The sequence below is a fragment of the Panthera tigris genome, chromosome D3, assembly GCF_018350195.1.
Source record: "Panthera tigris isolate Pti1 chromosome D3, P.tigris_Pti1_mat1.1, whole genome shotgun sequence".
Lineage (NCBI taxonomy): Eukaryota > Metazoa > Chordata > Mammalia > Carnivora > Felidae > Panthera > Panthera tigris.
The window spans coordinates 20,219,566-20,240,417 of NC_056671.1; the positions used below are offsets into that span (position 1 = coordinate 20,219,566).

General features: G+C 44.1%; 2 protein-coding genes, 1 pseudogene and 1 gene segment (V, D, J or C); all 4 read right to left on the minus strand.

Moving 5' to 3' along the window:
• The window catches only part of LOC102968706 (immunoglobulin lambda-1 light chain), a 718,086-nt gene that overhangs the window by 546,852 nt on the left and 150,382 nt on the right, over nucleotides 1-20,852 (minus strand). The window lies entirely within an intron of this gene.
• The window catches only part of LOC122232563, a 1,057,381-nt gene that overhangs the window by 528,843 nt on the left and 507,686 nt on the right, over nucleotides 1-20,852 (minus strand).
• The window catches only part of LOC122232564 (immunoglobulin lambda-1 light chain-like), a 586,739-nt gene that overhangs the window by 518,815 nt on the left and 47,072 nt on the right, over nucleotides 1-20,852 (minus strand). The gene's annotated exons all lie outside the window — the stretch shown is intronic.
• LOC122232567 lies at nucleotides 16,584-17,451 on the minus strand (annotated as a pseudogene).

Below are 20,852 nucleotides of genomic sequence, written 5' to 3' on the forward strand. Positions count from 1 at the left end.
AGGAATGAAACTGCTATAGACGTTCACATGCAGTTTTTTTCCTATGGACAAAATTTTTGGGGTTTATTTTTATAATTTTGTAATTTTAAGTTGGCATCTATTTCTCAAATCAGGAACTAAGACAAAAACTAACCAGCACCATTTATAACCAATTGGGTAAAATATCATATGCAAACAAGACTGACTTTTTCTTCAAGAAGAGCATGGGTGTAACTGAGGTCCCATGATAAGTTCAGAGGCAAAATAAAATGTTTCATTTATTTAAAAAAAAAAAGAAAAAAATAATATGATCCAGCCTAGAAGCAAAATACCCCAGAAAACAAAAAACAAAACAAAAACATCTGTTTCATGAAGACTCTTTGTCTAAGAATGGTCTGCTCAGAGTGAATTTGAGAACAGAAGGGAGAATGGTCTGCTCAGAGTGAATTTGAGAACAGAAGGGACAGGAAGAGCCTCAGTCACACGAGGTGTCGCTGGATGGACCTGGGCCCAGAGTATCAGCAAAGGAATAAGGAGCATCACAGGCCTAGCTGAGCAGGCGACTGCTGGTCTGTTCCCTCCCTTTACAGATGAGAAAGCAGGTTTTTGTCTCACTTCCCCACAGGCCTGGACCACTGTGCGAGCACTGTCACTGCTGTCCCACGATGAGCAGTAATAATCGGCCTCGTCCTCAGCCTGGAGCCCAGTGATGGTCAGGGTGCCTGTGTTGCCAGACCTGGAGCCGGAGAATCGATCTGGGACCCCGGAGGGTCGATTGTTATTACTATAGATGATGGTTTTGGGGGCCATTCCTGGGAATTGTTGGTGCCAGTTCACACCATAACCACCAATATCAGAGCTGCTTCCAGCGCAGGAGATGGTGACCCTCTGGCCCAGAGAACCAGACACTGAGGGCGGCTGAGTCAACCTAGACTGGGCCCAGGACACTGTAAAGGGGGAGAGACACAGAGAAGGTGATGCTGGTATAGAGACAGGAGGAAGAAGCAGGGCCCATTTTGTCCTCCCAGGAAAGTGTGTCCCTTTCCCCTGTCCCCACATCAGTCACCTGTGCAGTGAGCGAGGAGGATGAGGAGGAGAGGAGACCAGGCCATGGTGGAGGTTATTGCGGATCCTTCCTTCCTTCTGCAGGCCCACAGCTGAGCAGACCTCCCCTAATGTCTCCCTTCCCCTCTTGATCCTCGGAGAGAGGGAGGGCCCATCCATGCAAATGAGAACCTGAGCTCTAGATCCCTCACTGGGCGTGGTCAGGTCCCTGGGCCATCAGTGAGGTCACAGCTGTGAGCCCTGAGCAGAAAGCACAGGCAGTGCCAGGTGCCAGGTCCCAGCTCTGATCACCCCTGACTCCTCTGAAACTGGCCTTGAGCTCCCCCTAATGTCCAGACACAGACACACCATTGTGTGACATGGTGACCAGAGCTCATCAGAGACAGCTCTTGCCTCCTCACTGCTCTGTCCACTGGTTCCTGCATTAGGACCAAGTCAAGTGTCCCCTTATATGTCTTCCCATCACCTGAAGGCAGACTCTATGCTCTACTCAGATTCTTCAGGGTGAGTCTGTCCATGTCTCTCTTGGCTATTCATGGGTCTGGCCTGATGAAGTGTCTCTACACAAACTCTTCTTAGATCAGGTTCAAGTCCAAAGCACTGACAGGTCCCCATGGACACATGGCCTCTTTTGTGCAGGTCACTGCATCTTTCCTCTTATGTGATTCCTCCCTGGTTTCCAGGATTTCCTTCCTCTGAGGTTCCTGCAGCACTGAGGAGATGGGGAGAGATTCTCTCCAGGTTGTGCATAGAAGTCCTAGTGCCCATGCATAGAGGGGTTACTCACTGAACATCTTTGTAATCCATTATGATTTCCACCTGCTTAAAACAACAGTTCTGCATACATTGTGGGCAGTGATTCCCTCCTAGGATCTGTTCTCCCAGCGCACACACAGTCTGCAGGAGCCCTGCCATGTGAGGCTGTGTGTGGCACTGACCTCAGAGCACAAAGAACAAACCTGTAGGAAGTTCTAGGAGAAAATGAATAACAATTGCGGATGCTCTGACAAGGATCCGGTGACAGAGATTATGTATTAGTCACCACTTAGCCAAACCTGCATATAAATGGGTGTGTCCTTTTACATAAAATTCATCTCATTAAGATTGATTTAATTTTGATGCTGATGTCATTGAGAAGATGCAGGTAAAATCATTAGTGTATTTTTCCCAGGTCTGTGCTTACTCCAGAGAGAATATGGATGGAGATTGTGGTTAAAATCAAGGATGGAAAAACAATGGAATAGGAATGCCTTCTGTTTTCAGGTGAATAGGAGTCTATAAAATTTTACTAAAGTAGTTTGATTTTTTATTCATTTCTTCTTATTTTTTTTTTAGTCATGAGTTTTATTATCATGGGTCTGATTTAGCAGGATGGAAAGCCCAACATGGTATCCAGTGAAACCCTATAAGGGGCCTGTTCCTTTGAATCTCAGAGCCATCTCGGTGATGGAATTATTAAACACTGAGAGAGGTTCCAGGACAAAACTATTTGGGGTCAGAATTGTCTCTGGGGTGTGCAAAGTTGTATCCCTGTGCCTTGTGTCCAGCATATTCAAGACAGAGCAAGTACTCATTCATCCACCCATGACTAAAAGAATGAATTTCTGTTACCCAAGGCCACCTGGACCCAGAAGTTCCAGGTCATTCAAAGAACCCACATGTGAGTGGTGGAGAGGTGGAGATAAGGGGGACTGTGTCCCTGAGGTCACAAACCTTGTGGCTCTGGGTTGGAACAGTAGAGTTTGCTGTAAAAGTCCACCCTGTCTGGAGGTGTCGCTGAGGGAGTATCAGCCCAGCCCTGACAGCAGGGGGAGATTGTGTGTCACTTCCCTATGGCCTTGGCCTCATGACAGCAGCATTCAGGCTGCTGCTCTCGGAATCAATGTACCACACAGCCCCTCAGGTGCAGATTGGAGTCCAGAGATGGTTGTGGACTGAGCTTCCCATGGGGACAGAGACCTGCTATAGGTTTCCTGATATCGGCCTTGTCCCGGGAGAGCTGGTGTTTAGAGCACATCCTGGCTACCTGGTGACAGGACCCCAGTTACACTCACTATTCCTGGGGTTTTCTGCTAATGGGGATTCTGCCTCCCAGTTACTGAGATCCTGAGGATGGCTGGGTGAGCATAGGTTGTCCCTGACTTCTGGAGGGACAAAGAGGCCTAGAAACTGAAGAATCAAAAATAGTAGACACTCAGAGAGAGGGAAGATCCTTGTGTGTCTATGAGTGTGTGTGTGTGTGTGTGTGTGTGTGTGTGTGTTTCTGTGTGACCAAAAATGAGGCCAACTGGCCCTCAGTTCTTCTTGTGGCTTCCTCACACTGTGAAAGATGGTTCTCCATAAAAATCTATCCACAGGTGTCTCCTGGGATTGAGTAGGAGACAGAGATGGGCTAAAGCCTGTGATATAAGGGACAAGAGGAGAATGTTTCCATGGGGGATCTACTGTCCAGATAGTTCTTAAGAAAGAGATTCTGGGGCATAAGAAAAATGATTATGTATTCTGACGTTTGCAGGAAGTCTCTGGAAGAGAATCACACCCCCTGAAAGGCTAAGGGAGCCCTACTGTCATCTAGTTTTTAATAGTTCAACTATTATCACAACCAATTTTTTTCTTGACACCTTGGTGTCAAGGTGACCAGGCAGGAGGCAGGGGGGGAGAGATAGCACCCCCTCCTGTCCAGGGTGAAGGTGAGTGGGAGGGTTTTTGGAATAGGAAAGAAACTGCATTTTCTCTTTCCCTTTCCCTGCTGATTTCTTCACTTCCTTATACCCCTTGTCCCTCCTCACTTACATCAAGTCATGGGTCACCATTATCCCCATACTCCATCCCTCATCACCCACCAAGGATTAGTCTCCTCACCTCACTAGCCCCCTCCCCACGCCCATGGAATCCACCAGGATGCTTCTTCTCCCCCTAAATCTGCCAGCTGACTGTGGCTGCAGGTGCACACGCCACGCTGACGGCTCCCACTATGGATTTATGAAACTCCCTCCAGGGTGTCCCTAGTTCAGACACTCCATGACCTTTCATTTCTCACATTCCTTTCTGTAATCCATTGTTATGTCTTTCCCTGTCTGCAATACATAGTCAGATTTTCCTCAATTTCTTTGTAGTTAGAAAATATCTTCCATTCAGACTCCACACTGGAAAACAGAAAGTAGAAAGTAAGTTATATGGCATCACCTACTAACTGTTGATGTACTCAGCTGGTTTTCTCATTCAAGACCAAAAAAAACGTTCAATTTGTTTTTCCAATTTGCTTTCATATTTTTCAGGGAGTTTGCAATTATTTTTTAAAACAGATTGCACATGTCTCAAGATGTTTACTTGGCACGTTTACCTTTTTGGTAATACCATTAGAATCACTTTCATTATCTTTAATTTATGAAGAAGTATAATTCTTCTTTAAAATGATTAAAATAAGTAATACAAGTTTTATTTTATACATTTCTAATGGTTTTACTGAATTATTTTATCAGTAAAATATTTTTAAAGTACCCTGAACTCACTATGTAATATATTTCTTCTCTCAAATAAAAACCCTGGGGTCCCTGGTTTGCTCAGTCAGTTAAGCATCTGACCCTTGATTTCAGCTCAGGTCATGATCTCACAGTTCCTGGATCTGGTTCGGAGCTGACAGTGTGGAACCTGCTTGGGATTCTCTCTCTCCCTCAATCTCTGCCCCTCCCCCCTCAGAATAAATAAATAAAATTAAAAAAAAAACTCGACTCCTTCTCATTACACTTTACTTCTCATTTTAGTTAGATTCGTTTTGTATTAGTAAGAAATTGAAGAGAAATATTAAGTAGTATTGGCCATAGCAATATTCTTTGATAATTTTTACCCTTTATGTCAATGTTAGATATAAGATAAAAAATGAAATAAAAACATTTATTTTTTATCTGCATCCAATTTTCCAAGAAGTATTCTTTTTGTTAGTGTTTGTTTATATTAAAAATATGGAAAATTTCGGTGTTAAGGTAATATCCAGCTAATGGTAATATTCCTGTTAACAGTATGTGCCACAGCCGCCAACACTGATGTCATTGGTTCAGTGTGCAGGTGAGTCTGGTGATGATTCCAGGGATTCCGAGAGGGAGGGTGGCTGGGGCAGAGAATCTGCAAACACCGGCATATCAGAATGCAGAGAAGGGACAATTTGCAGCTGTTTGGAACCCGAGCCAAAGGCATTTGTCTCAGGCTAGGGGGCTTCCCTGAGGCCCTGAGGGCTGTCTCTACTTATGCAGTGACAGTGGAGCACGAGGAGGACAGGGGTCCAGACCATGGTGACACAGCCTCTTCTTAGGCCACAGAGCTGGGGCTGGGCTGCCTCTGGCTTCTTTTATCCCCTCCCCATGGAACTCACACAGGTGGGGCTTCTCATGCACATGTGACCCATCCCTGCCTCTCCTTGTATGCACACGCAGGGTCTGGAGCCTTTGGACAGGGAGCCTATCTGATGTTCCAGTTTTCCCCATGACTGGGCCTGGAGGAAGCAATTGTTGAGACCACACACAGGTCCATGTACAGGGGACTCAGCCAGGCTCAGAGAGGGCATGCCTGTCCAGTCCCCTTAGGAAGCCAGGGCCAGGCCCTGAGGCCTCCTGTCAGCTGGGACCCCTGTCCTACAGAAACCCCCAGACATGGTCTCACATCGCCCCCGCTGGTCTCCACGAGAACCCCTCCTTCGTTCCCTTTGTGCTCAAATCTCTTTTTCTCCTGCTTCCCTGATGCTTGTGTTCCCATCAAATGAGAGTGGCCTTCCAGGAAAGGACAGAGATGCCATGCTGGTGTGCTGTCCTTGATAATGCATCCTCTGTGGATGGGAGTCAAGGGGAAGGACACAGGCAGTCCTGACCCGGGAAAGCCTGTGAACTGCTGTGGAGCTGAGGACAAGACACAGGGAACAGAGAACAGAGGGGATCTGTCCCCGGGAGGGGCTCAGAGGAGGTGGGCTGACTCTGGGGGCAGAGTGTGGACAGGAGCTCACTTAGGGGACACACACCTTCACTGAGGAGGACACACATTGTGGGAATGTGAGGCCTTTCTGGAGCAGGACAGACAGGACTCAGCAAACCCTGATGCGGCTGCTGCAGGTGTGGGGATAGAATAGGACCTGGGCAGGGCAGGGACCACTACGGCGCCATCCTGTGACCTCCACTCCCTGTGCTGGGAGACTTTTAATACCAGCTATGCCTGTCATCAGTGCTGCTTATTAGAGATATAGCTCTGAGGGAAGTTCCAGGACAGAACTGGAGACAGGGATACCTGGAAGGGGACACTGGGCAGAGGGGCAGCTGGAGGAAGATGGCAGCAGAGGAAACAGGGAAGGGAGAAATGGCACAAGTCCCCGGATAGGGCATAGGGAGATGACTGACTGGACCCTGGACTATGGGAGAGGGAGGGATGGTCCAGAGTGTCAGGTGGATGGATCGTGATACTACAGAGATAGGGGTGCCCCGAATGTCACAGGTGAGGTCAGGTGGGAGAGCAGGTGGAGGGCAGGTGATGGGTCTGCTGTCCCTGTGTCACATTGAAACCATGATGTGAAGTGTGGAGAGGTGTAGAAATGTCACAGACAATCAAGGCTGCAGGAATGCCTTTCCTCCCCTATAGGAAGAATGCAGTTGTTACAGCAACTGCCTACGTGAGAGCTTTGTCTTCATCATTCATTCATCCATTCAATCACTCACTCATTCATTCTTTAAGCAAATATATATGGAATGTCCACATGTGTCAGACTGGAAGTATAATGGGGGCAAGGACAGGGTCTAGGTCACGGCGGCAGGAGGAACTGATGATTGAGCATGATGGCGATGGTTCCATGGCTACTCCAGGGTCTGAGGACTTCACTGTGTCCCCCAGAGGTGCTGAGGGCTAAGATGTGTGAGTCTCCCACGGAGTCTTCCCTCCCAGGCATGCAGCTTGGGGCAGAGGTAGTTGTCTCTGTGCCTGCAAGGACCTGCAGGTTTACAAGGCTCTCATTCCCTGAGACACCTCAGCTTTGACCTATTTGGGGTCCAGGTGCAAGAGGAGGCAAAGGGAGGAGGTCACAGTTCCAGTCCTGAGGACACCACCGTGCACTGAGCTCTGAAAACTTCAGACTCTGTGCTCCACTATTGATAGAATCCTGGTGGCACTGAAAACCTCTCCTTTCTCCCCATCAATGGTTTTGGGGAACAGACTGTTTTGTTCAGCCCCTGCAAGTGTTTTTTCCCTTTTTCTTTGTCTCCAGCTACTTTTGCGGGGGGACTGCTTTTCTTGCACGATCCTGATGCACTGCACTCCCCCCACCTCCTTCTCTTTCTCTTTCTGTCTTCCCTCAGCGAAAATGGCTCCGTACCCTCTGCAGATTTTCTCTCCCCCAGATGACCGCTCTGCATCGCATACCTGTACAGTTCTGTGGCTCAAGTTGCACAGATTGTTGCCTTAACCCTCAGATCAATTTCCTAAGTGTTCAAAATAGCTTGGTGCTGATGTAGCTGCATTTCAGGGATATGGCAAGCTCAGGGTCTCCATGCTGCTCTGCCATCCTAACTCCTCCTCCCCCAAATCAGGTTTTTATTTAGTCTTTTGAAGATGCATTTTTAAATGCTTACTTATTTTTGAGAGAGAGAGAGAAGAGAAGGGGAGGGGCAGAGAGAGACAGAGACACAGAATCTGAAGCAGGCTCCAGGCTCTGAGTGGTCAGGACAGAGGCTGATGAGGGGCTCGAACTCACGAGCTCTGAGATCATGACCTGAGCCGAAGTCAGACACTTAACCGATTGAGCCACCCAGGCGCTCCGACAATCAGGATTTTGATAAGAAAATAGAACAATCCACTTACTAACCTTTACATGAAAGTGGATAATACACAAATATGCAAAGGAGAAATGACACAGGACAAAAATCAAAAATGAAAAAAAATAATACTCTTAACCTCTCTTAATAATAAATAAAATCATACTTTACTAGGAAATAAAAATGGTTTCATTTAAAAAATAAACAAATTTCCAAAAATAAAAGCAGACCAATTTCCTTAGAAAAAGAATAGATAATTTATTAGGAACTTTTCCACAAAAAGGCATAAGATGTGATTAACTTCACAAAAAACCACTAGCAATCTTCAGAGATCATAATTTCATTTGCTTGCTTCGTATATATATATATATATGAAGCATATATATATATATATGCATATAAGCATAACATATATGAAGCATATATGTATATATGAAGCATATATATATATATATATATATAAATCATCAAAAAACAATGGAAAACTTAAATTCTTATGGAAAGAAATATACAGTGATACAAACACTTGGCACATAAAATACAGAAAAAGGAAAATTGTGGAATATTATGAAATATTGACATAAACATTCTAAATAAAATATCAATAGTGGGATACCCTTGTCAGACTAAAATAGTCATAGTATGACCACATGTGAGTTTTGCAAATATGGAGTGGGATTACATATGGGTGATTCCTCTAAGGTAAGACAACAAATGAGTAAATCAACAGATGAAAATCACGTGATCTCTCTGGACTGTGAAAAGTCATTTGCATAATTGAAAGCAAAGTTTTTAAAAATTATTTTATTTATTTTTTAAAATTTTCATCCAAGTTAGTTGGCATATAATGCAATAATGATTTCAGGAGTAGAATCCAGTGATTCATCTCCTACACATAACACCCATAGCTCAACCCAAGTGTCCTCCTTAATGCCCCCTTGCCCATTTAGCCCATCCCCCCAATAACAACCACTCCAGCAACCCTCAGTTTATTCTCTGTATTATAAGAGTCCCTTATGTTTTGTCCCCCTCCCTGTTTTTATATTATTTTTACTTCCTTTCCCTTCTGTTCATCTATTTTGTATCTTAAATTCCGCACATGAGTGAAGTCATATGATATTTGTCTTTCTCTGACTAACTAATTTTGCTCAGCATAATACCCTCTAGTTCCATCCACATTATTGCAAATGGCAAGATTTCATTCTTTTTGATTGCTGAGTAATACTTCATTGTATATATGTACCACATCTTAATCCATTCATCTGTTGATAGACATTTGGGCTCTTTCCTTACTTTGGCTATTGTCAATAGTGCTTCTATAAACATTGGGGTGCATGTGGCCCTTCAAAACAGCACCCCTGTACCCTTTGGATAAATACATAGTATTGCAATTGCTGGGTCGTAGCGTAGTTCTATTTCTAATTTTTTGAGGAACCTCCATACTGTTTTCCAGAGTGGCTACACCTGTTTGCATTCCCACCAGCAATGCAAAAGTGTTCCTCTTTCTCCCCATCCTCACCAACATCTGTCTTTGCCTGAGTTTTTATTTTAGCCATTATGACAGGTGTGAGGTGGTAGCTCATTGTGATTTTGACTTGTATTTCCCTGATGATGAGTCATGTTGAACATTTTTTTCATGTGTCGGTTGGCCATCTGGATGTCTTCTTTGGAAAAGTGTCTATTCATGTCATTTCTTCACTGGATTATTTGCTTTTTGGGTGTTGAGTTTGACAAGTTCTTTATAGATTTTTGATACTAACACTTTATCTTTTATGTCATTTGCAAATATCTTTTCCCATTCGTAGGTTGCCTTTTAGTTTTGTTGATTGATTCCTTCGCTGTGCAGAAGCTTTTCATCTTGATGAAGTCCCAATAGTTCATTTTTGCTTTTGTTTCCCTTGCCTCTGGAGACATATTGAGTAAGATGTTGCTGCAGTGGAGGTCAAAGAGGTTTTTGTCTGCTACTTCCTCTAGGATTTTGAAGGCCTCCTGTCTTATGTTTAGGTCTTTCATCCATTTTGAGTTTATTTTTGTGTATGATGTGAGAAAGTCGTCCAGGTTCATTCTTCTGCATGCCATTGTCCAGTTTTCCCAACACGATTTGCTGAAGAGACTGTCTATTCCATTGGATATTTTTTCCTACTTTGTCAAAGATTAATTGGCCATACGTTTGTGGGTCCATTTGTGGGTTGTCTATTCTGTTCCATTGATCTGAATGTCTGTTTTTGTGCCAGTACCATACTGTCTTGATGATTACAGCTCTGTAACACATCTTGAGGTCTGAAATTATGATGCCTCCAGCTTTGATTTTCTTTTTCAGGATTGTTTTGGCTCTTCAGGGTCTTTTCTAGTTCCTCACAATTTTTAGGATTTGTTCGTTCTAGCTCTGTGAAGAATGCTGGTGTTATTTTGATAGAGATTTCATTGAATATGTAGATTGCTTTGGGTAGTATTGACATTTTAGCAATATTTGTTCTTCCAATACATGAGCATGGGATATTTTTCAATTTTTTTGCGTCTTCTTCAATTTCTTTCATAAGCTTTCTATAGTTTTCAGTGTGTAGATTTTCACCTCTTTGGTTAGGTTTATTCCTAGGTATTTTATGGGTTTTGGTGCAGGTGTAAATGGGTTTTATACTTTGACTTCTCTTTCTGTTGTTCATTATTGGTGTATAGAAATGCAACCGATTTTTGCGCATTGATTTTATATCCAGCAACTTTGCTGAATTCATGGATCCGTTCTAGCAGTTTTTTGGGGGAATATTTTGGATTTTCCATATAGAGTGTCATGTCATCTGTGAAGAGTGAAAGGTTGACTTCCTCCCTGCATATTTGGATGCCTTTTGTGTCTTTGTGTTGTCTGATTGCTGAGGCTAGGACTTCCAATACTATGTTAAACAACAGTGGTGAGAGTGGACACCTCTGTTGTGTTCCTGACCTTAGGGGGGAAGCTCTCACTTTTTCCCCATTGAGGATGATATTAGCGGTGGGTCTTTCATATTTGGCTTTTATGATATTGAGGTATTATCCTTCTATCCTTACTTTCTTGAGGGTTTTTATCAAGAAAGGATGCTGCATTTTGTCAAATGCTTTCTCTGCATCTATTGAGAGGATCATGTGGTTCTTGTCCTTTCTTTTATTAATGTGATGTATAACATTGATTGATTTGCATATATTGAATCAGTCCTGCATGTTAGGTATAAATACCACTTGATTGTGATGAATAATTCTTTTAAAGCATTGTTGGATTGGTTGGTTAGTATCTTGTTGAGAATTTTTGCATCCATTTTCATCAGGGAAATTGGACTATAGTTCTCCTTTTTAGTGGAGTCTTTGTCTGGTTTTGGAATCAAGGTAATTCTGGCCTCATGGAATGAATTTTGAAGTTTTTCTTCCATTTCTATTTTTTAGTACAGCTTCAAAAGAACAGGAGTTACCTCTTCTTTAACTGTTTGGTAGAATTTTCCTGGAAAGCCATCCAGCCCTGGAGTCTTGTTTTTTGGGAGGTTCTTTATTACTAATTCAATTTCTTTACTGGTTATGGGTCTGTTCAAATAATCTATTTCTTCCTGTTTCAGTTTTGGTAGTTTATATGTTTCTAGGAATTTGTCCATTTCTTCCAGATTGCCCAGTTGTTGACATACAATTGCTCATAATATTCTTCTTCTTCTTCTTCTTCTTTTTTTTTTTTTTGTATTTCTACAGTGTTTGTGGTGACTTCTCCTTCATTTCTGATTTTATTTATTTGGGTCCTTTCCTTTTTCTTTTTGATCAAACTGGCTAGGGGTTTATCAATTCTGTTAATAATTTTAAAGAACCAGCTCCTGTTTTTATTGATCTGTTCTACTATTTTTTTGATTTCCATAGCATTGATTTCTGCTCTAATCTTTATTATTTCATGTCTTCTGCTGGTTTGGGGTTTTATTTACTGTTCTTTTTCCAGCTCCTTAAGGTGTAAGGTTAGGTTGTGTATCTGAGACCTTTCTTCCTTCTTTAGGAAGGCCTGGATTGCTATATACTTCCCTCTTATGACTGCCTTTGCTGCATGCTAGAGGTTTTGGGCTGTCAGATTATCATTTTCATTGGCTTCCATGTACTTTTTAATTTCCTATTTAACTTCTTGGTTAACCCATTCATTCTTTAGTAGGGTGTTCTATAATTTCCAGGTATTCATTGTCTTTCCAAATTTTTTCGTGTGTTTGATTTCGAGTTTCATAGCATTGTGGTCTGAAAATAAGCATGGTATGATCTCTGTCTTTTTGAACTTGCTGGTGGCTGATTTGTGACCCAGTATGTGATCTATTCTGGAGAATATTCCATGTGCACTCGAGAAGAATGTGTATTCTGCTGCTTTAGGATGAAATGTTCTGAATATATCTGTTAAGTCCATCTGGTCCAGTGTATAACTCAAAGTCATTGTTTTCTTGTTGATTTTCTGTTTAGATGATCTGTTCATTGCTGTTTAGTGGGGTATTGAAGTCCCCTACTCTTATGGTATTATTATCAATGAGGTTCTGTATGTTTGTGATTAATTGATTTGTATATTTGGGTATCTACACATTGGGGATATAAATGTTTACAATTCTTAGATCTTGTGGATAGACCCCTTATTTTTAATATAATGCCCTTCTTCATCTCTTTTTACAGTCCTTATTTTACAATCTAGATTGTCTGATATAAGTATGGTTACTCTGGCTTTCTTTTGGTGACTATTAGCATGATAGATGGTTCTCCATCCCCTTACTTTCAACCTGAAGGTGTCTTTAGTTCTAAAATGGGTCTCTTGTAAACAGCATATAGATGGGTCTTCTCTTCTTATCCATTCTGTTATCCTATGTCTTTTGATCGGAATGTTTAGAACTTTGACATTTAGAGTGAGTACTGAAAGATATGAATTTAGTGCCATTGGGTTGCCCGTAGAATTGGAGTTTCTGGTGGTGTTCTCTGGTCCTTTCTACTCTTTGTTGCTTTTGGCCTTTTTTGTTTTGTTTTGTCTTTTCTTCTCTCAGAGACTCCCTCTTAAAGTTTCTTGCAGGCTGGTTTAGTGGTCACAAACTCCTTTAGTTTTTGTTTGTCTGGGAACTTCTTTATTTCTTGCATATTTTTCCAATTCAGCACATTGAATATGTCCTGCGACTCTTTTCTGGCCTGCTAAGTTTCTGTGGATAGGTCTGCTGTGAACCTGATATGTCTTACCTTATAGGTTAAGGACTTTTTTTCCCTTGCTGTTTTCATAATTCTTTCCTTGTCTATTTGGTGAATTTGACTATGTTATGCCTATTGATAGTTGGTTTTTGTTGAATCTAATGGGAGTTCTCTGTGCTTCTTAGATTTTGATGTTTGTGTCTTTCCCCAGGTTAGGAACATTTTCCATTATGATTTGCTTGCATGAACTTTCTACTTGTTTTTCTCTCTTTTTATCTTCTGGGACTCCTATGATTTGGATGTTATTCCTTTTTAGTGAGTCACTGAGTTCTCTAATTCTTATGTTGTGCTCTTTTGCCTTAGTTTCTCTCCTTTTTTCTGCTTCCTTATTCTCCATAATTGTATCTTCTATATCACTAATTTGCTTTTCTGCTTCATCCATCCTTGCAGCCATGACATCAGTTCGAGATTGCAGCTTAGTTATAGCGTTTTTAATTTCGTCCTGACTAGATTTTATTTCTTTTATCTCCACAGAAAGGGATTCTATTCTTTTTTTTCAACTCCAGTTAATATTCTTATTATCATGATTCTAAATTCTAGTTAAGACATCTTACTGATATCTGTGTTGATCAGGTCTCTGGCTGTCATTTCTTCCTATTCTTTCTTTTAGCATGAATTCCTTTGTTTTGTCATTTTGGAGGAAGAAAAAGAATTAATAAAATAAAAAATAAAAATTAAAAAGATTAAAAAGAAACAAAAAAATCAAATAAAAGAAGCTAGATCCTAGGTATGCTTTGTTCTTGTTGTTGAAAGAAGCTTGATTGAACAGAGAAAAAAGGGAATGGAAAGAAAAGAAAAAAAAATAATGTTTAAAAATTAAGAAAATGTATACAATAAAACAGAATAAAATGAGTTGAAGAAGGTAAAATAGAATAAAAAATAAATTTCCAAAAATTATAGTCAAAAAATTTAAAAAATTATATGAAAGTGGAAAGTAAAAAATAATTTTTTCTCTTTCTGTATCTAAGAATAAGAAAGAAGAGAAAAAAAAAAGAAAACACAAAACAAAGAAATGAATAGATGGACCAGCAAACAGAATGAAATCTGAATGAAATTACATCCAGTTTCCCCTACAAGTCAAACTATGAAGCACTTTATAGTCCATACCCTAAGGAGTGGGAGAGACTTGTGGTGTTCTTCTAGGGCTTGGTTGGTGCAGTTGGTCGGGGCTTGGTGTCATGGCTCCATTCTCCACTAGGTGGTGCTACTTAACTTACTGAAGTGGATTGGTGTGGCACGGTGTGCGGGATGTGTGTTGATGCATGGGAGAGGTTAAAATGGCGTCACCTAACTTTCCAGTCTCTAGATCAGAACTTTGTGCTTTATCTGACTGGCAATCAAGCACCCCTCCTAGGTCTCTGGGGTCCTTCCATTCCCCACTTCTATAGTGTCCCTGTCCAAGACATCAGCCTGCCAGGCAGCACCTCCCTCCCAAATTTTATGTCATATGGGGCTGTATTTCTAAACCCTTCACTTCTGAGGGCCCTGCCACCTGGACCCGCTCCAACTCTTTCACGGATGGTCTCCCTAGGCCATGGCCAGATGCCGGCTTGCCCCCAGGAAAGTTCCTGCTATCACGCAGCTGTAGAGACTCAGAGGTGTGGCTGGATGCCGGCCTGCCACAGAATAAGTTTGTGCGATCGTGTAGTGGTAACATTTCAACGCAATAACAACACACTACCCACGTCAGGTTTCGCCTCACCCTGGCGTTTCTGTTCCAATACCAGCAATTGTGTTCTCCGAGGTCCGCTGGGAGCTTTGCCTGTGGGGAGTCCGTACAACCTCTACCAAATGCCCTCCTAGCAGGGTACCAGGGAAACTGCTTCTCCCATGTGGCCCGTCGATCCCTCAGACCTCACTGCCTGTCCTTGGGAATTTGGTCTTCCCACCAGCACGCCGCCAGGTATTGCGCTGCAGTGTTTCCAGTGCTGTCCTGCCCTGGTAATAGAGTCATAATGATACTAAAACCCTTTCCTTTGTGCTTTCTGCTTTCTCCCTTTCTTATTCAGGCACTTATGGGTGCTTCCACTCTTTCTCTCCAACTACTTTTGCGGGGAGTGCTTTTCCTGTATGTTCCTTCCTTTCTCTGTCCTCTGTCCCCAAATACCATTCCCTACCCTCTGTGGCTTCTCTCTCCCCCAGTTCACCTCTCCGTGCCAAGTACCTTCCAAGTTCTGTGGCTCAAGTTATGCAGATTGTTGTGTTAATCCTCAGAGCAATTTTCTAGGTGTGCTAGAAATAATGGTTTGGTGCTGATCTAGCTGCATTTTAGGGATGAAAGAAGCCTAGAACTTCCATGCTGCTCCACCATCTTGGTCCACTCCACCTGAAAGCAAAGCTCTAATAAAAACCACATAAAATGGAAGCAGACAGAGATTTTATAATGTGATAACACACTCTCTACCCACACATCAGACTCAGTCCCACAACCAGAAAATTAGCTAATGGGGTGGGGACGGGAGGACATTTCTATAAGATGAAAAGACTAATCTGAGCTAAACACCATTATTATGCAACATCTTTCTGCAAGTATTATACAATGAAAGTGAAGAAGAAAAGTCACTGGTTGGGTCTCAGCATTGATGGGAATGGACAGGGACTCATTTCAAATGACTGAAATATATGTTTCAGCTATAGGTAATCCAGGGCTTATGCTTCAGTGAGAGAAGAAATCATCCCAAAGAGCAAAAAAAGTACAGGCATTCTTATTGAAGACTAATAAGAGGATTAAATAGGTCTGGAAACTTCTAGAAATGGGTAAATGACCAAGGATGGAGACCCTGGATTCGTCAGAGGTCAGGTGGGAGTTGAGAACACTGGACCTACAACCCCCAGTCCGTGAACTTCGGTGCAAAGAAACCTCGTGTCTCAACCTGATGGGCAAGATGAGCTTCCTTGTGTCCTTTGAGACCCTTTGTCTAGGAAGGGGCTGCTGTGAGTGACATCGGGGACAGAAGGGAAGGAGGAGCCCTCACTCCCAGGTGGTGCTGCTGCGTGCACCAGGGCCCATGGTGGCAGTAGCAGGAGCATCAGAAGCAGAAGCCACAGGCTGAGCCTGGTAAGCTGCTGGGGCCTCGCCCTCCCTGAAGATGAGAAAGGGGTTCTGCTTTCAGTTCTCATGGGCCTGGGACTCTGTGTGAGCCCAAGATGCTGTCACAGCGGGGGTGAGGGGGCAGGGAGGAGCAGCCTTATCCTCAGACCTCAGCCCTGTGATGATCTCAGAGTGAGAGTTTCCAGACACGGAGTCAAAAAATGAATCAGGGTCCCCAGAGGATCTAACCATCATAATAGATGAGGATTTAGGGACAATTTATGGGAACTGTTATTATCAGGACACATATTGGACACGCCTGATGTGTCCTGACTCAGACAGAGCTGAATATTGTGTCCCTGTGTCTGCCATGACCTGTCATGGACCCTGTCCTCAGGACAGCCTGCCCCTGGAATGCAGGAATTTGTGCCCAGTTTGAGAAAATCACACAATATCTTGCTCCTAATGAGAGGCTTCAAGGAGAAATTTCAGAGAATGTGGAAAGACTGTAGACAAAATTCCTTGAGGTGGGTCTCAGACCCCAGTTTATATCAAAAAAGCAGCAGCTCAGATGGCCAAAAAGTCAGGGATAGATGGGAAGTCCCATTGCTGAGAGGACAGCAGGTTTTTGTCTCACTTCCCCACAGGCCTGGAGCACTGTGTCAGCACCTTGAGTAATGTCAACAGACTGGCAGTAATAATCAGCCTCGTCCTCAGCCTGGAGCCCAGTGATGGTCAAGGAGCCTGTGTTGCCAGACGAGGAGCCAGAAAATCTGTCAGGGACCCCTGAGGGTCGATCGCTACTATCATAGATGAGGAGTTTAGGGGCCTTTCCTGGAAGCTGCTGGTACCAGTTCACACCAGCAATACCGATGTTGTTGGCACTTCCAGCGCAGGAGATGGTGACCGTCTGGCCCAGGGCCCCAGACACTGAGGGCGGCTGAGTCAGCACAGACTGGGCCCAGGACCCTGGAAGGGAAGAGACAAAGAGAAGGTGATGAAGAATCAGGTCACACATGTTATCCCAGGACTGCTTCCCTTGTCCCCACATCTAGTCACCTGTGCAGTGAATGAGGAGGGTGAGGAGGAGAGGGGACTAGGCCATGGTCGAGATCATCACTGATCCTGCCTTCTGTGGCTGAACAGCTGAGCAGACATCCCGTAATCTGTTCCTTCTCCTTTTCATCCTCTGAGAGAGGGAGGGCCCATCCATGCAAATGAGACCCTCAGCTCTTCGACATTTCAATGGCACGGGGTCAGGTCCCTCTGCCTGAGGATGTCAGGGTGGAGGGAAGGGGAGGGGCTCTGTTGGGTAAGAGGGTGGTGAGGTCACAGTTGTGAGCCCTGAGCAGAGGGCACAAGCAATAGCAGGTGGCAGGTCCCAGCTCTGGTCATCTGTGACTCCTCAGAAACAAGTGATATGTGCCCCCTGGTGTCCAGGCCTGGACACAACATTATGTGACATGGTGACTAGAGCCCATCAGAGAGAGTTCCTGCCTCCTCACTGCTGTGTCCACTGTCCCATTCCTTCAGGCCAGGCCAGGTGTCCCCCTGTGTGACTTCCCATCACCTCAGGACACACTGTGTTCTACTCAGGCTCCACATAGTGAGCGTGTCCATGGCTCCCTTGGCTGTTGATGGGGCAGGACTAAGGTGGTGACTCTTGTACAACCACACAGATGAGGATCAGGGCCAGAACAGTGATGGGTCCACATTGGCACCTGGCCAGTTCTGTGCAGGAGGCTGATTTCTTTCCTCTGCTTGTTTCCTTTCTGGTTTCAAAGTTATCCTTTCCCAGAAGTTCCCTCAGCACTGAGGAGACAGGGAGCCCTTTTCTCCAGGTTGTGGGTAGACGCCCTCGTGTGCCTTCCTAGGGGGGTTACACACTGACCATCTTCGTCGTCTGTCACTACTTCCACCTCCGCGAAACAACAGTTCTCCACACACTGTGGTTAGTGATTCCCTCCTAGGATCTGTCCCCCCAGCACACAGACCCAAGTCTGTAGGAGCCCGAGTGTGGCCCTGACCTCAGAGCACAAAGGGCAAACCTGCAGGAAGCTCCAGGAGGGAAGGAGTGACAGCTGCGGGTGCTCTGTCGGGGACCTCGTCGCAGATTCATGTGTCTGTCACCACTTGGACAACTGCTACCTCAAAATGAATGTGGGTGATTTTATACAAAATTCAGTTCAGCAAGAATTATTTAAACTCAATGACACTGTTAATGGGAAGATGCGGGTACAATCATGAGTATGTTTTCATAGATTCGTGCTTATTGCAGAGAAATTATGGATTGAAATAGTAGTTGAGAAAATGGATGAAAACCTAATGGAAAAGATGTGACTTTAGTTCTTGGTTTAATCGGGGTCTTGTAAACTTGTTTCTAAATCACTTCATGCTTTTGGGCACCTGGGTGGCTTAGTTGGTTAAGCATCCAACTTCAGCTCAGGTCATGGTCTCACAGTTCATGGGTTGGAGCCCCGCATCGGGCTCTATGCTGACAGCTTGGAGTTTGGAGCCTGCTTTGGATTCTGTATCTCCCTCTCTGCCCCTCCCCCACTCATGCTCTCTCTCTCTCTCTCTCTCTCTCTCTCAAAACTAAATAAACATTATAAATTTAAGAAAAAAAATAAAAAAATAAATCATTTTTATTACTGTTGTTATTATTAATTTATTTTTTAATCATGACTTTGTATATTAGGTCTGGTCCTTCAAGTAGAAGGAAAGCCCAACATGGTGCCCAGGGAAGCACCATTAGTAGCCTGTTCCTGTGAACTTCAGACTCATCTCAGTGATGGAATTTAACACAGAACTTCCAGGATGGACTGACTAGGAGTCAGACTCATCTCAGGGGTGGGTAAAACAATCGTTGCTGTGTTTTGTGTGTCCTGTATGTTCAAGATAGAGCAATTAATTGCTCATTCAGTCACCCATGACCAGAGGAATGTATTTCTATTACCCAAGGCCAATTTGACCCAGAAAATTCTTTCAAAGATCCCACATTTGACTCTGGGTGAGGTGGAGATAAGGGGCACTATGTCCCTGAGGTCACAGTCCCTGTAGCCCTTGGTTGGATCGACTTTTCAACAGAGGTCCATCCTGGCTGGAGGTGCCACTGGAGTGTCACAGGAGTGACAGTTCAGCCCTGAGAGCGCAGGGAGACTGTGTTACGTCCCCAGGGCCTTGAGCTCTGTGGGAGCAACACTGAGGCTGCTATCCCAGAATCAACGTGCTGATCAGCCTCAGGCATGGACTGGAGTTCAAAGATTATTAGGGCTGAACTGCCCACGGAGATAGAGACTTGCCCTGGGATTCCTGAGCATCAGCCTTGTCCCAGGAGAGCAGGTGTTCACGGCATGTCCTGCCCTGGTGACAGGATCCCAGTCACACTCGATGTCCATGGTATTTCCTGCTGAAAAGATTCTGCCTCCCGGAGGTTGTGACTCTGAGGATGGCTGGGTGAGCACAGGCTGAACCTGACTTCTGGAAAGACAGAGAATCCCAGAAACTGCAGAGTCCATGACAATAGACACTGAGAGAGAGGAGAGAGCTGTGTGTGTGTGTGTGTGTGTGTGTGTGTGTGTATGAAAGAGAGAGAAAGAAAGAACAAAAATACGCCCCAGTGCCCTTAGGAAGACTTCCACTCGGTGGCCAAGCATGAATACAAGTGTTCCCCTGTCCGTCTCTGATTTCTCAACTCCCTGAGTGTTGATCTCCATGCAAACTGATTCCTGGGGCTGGCTCATTGCAATACACACCAGTGTCCTGAAGCTTGGAGTTAAAGAAGGTCAGTGTCCTGAGTGCTATTTCTCTTGCACAAGGATGGAATTTACACGAGGAGGAGGAATTTGGTGCAGATTAACTCTGACAGTAATTCCACTGAATCAGAAGTTCAAGTCTTCTGGATGGAGAGACTTCTGTCCATTTTCATCCCTATAGACACAAAGCCCCGCAGCTTTGGGGTCTTCAGGTCTCAGCAGGCACAGGACCAGGGGTTACCACACATCCCCGTTATTCCCCCTCCCCCAACTCCTGCATCACAGCCATCCTCCCTGCACCTCCAGGATCTCCCGATGCCTCCCTTGTGTTGACCATGAGAGAGCATCTACTCTTATTCTGGCAAAGGGCCGATGCATGAGACTCCACTGTTTGGAGCAAAGTGTGTGTGGCTGAGTGAGTGTCCTGATGGTCTTAGGAAACAAATATTTTGGGGAACAAGAGAAGTTGGCATGTATTGAAATATGCAATCAATCCTTCCTTTTTTTGACTATTTCAACAGTGACCTTTTGTGGGTCCTCACTAATTCTGAAGAAGATAAATAAGTACACCAATAGCTCCAAGTCTGGATAAGCATTCATTTGTAAGAAATACAGTAATCGTGTCGGCATATTAGAGACTGACGGAGGCTGATGCTGCATAGGAGCTACAATCTGGGGATGACAGCAGGAATCAAATGATGAAGGGATTTCATGCTGATCCAATTTCTGCGACTTCTCCCTACAGATGGACACTGCACACTGGAAACTACAGCAAGATCGTTTCCAGTGTTCTCTAAAATCGTAACCTGGAGACAGCATTCACACCTGAATAGCCAGAGGGATAGACTGAAGCCTGAGGGAGGCAGGAACAGAGGGGAGAAAAGGTGGGGTATGGTATGCAGTTGGGGGGGGGAGGGTATTTTCAGTGTAAGAAACAGTTGTGACCACTTTTTTGTCTTCGGAGAAAGAGAAAATTGTGTCTGTGACCAAGGTAGGTATTAACATATCAGCTATGGATGTATCATTAGTACA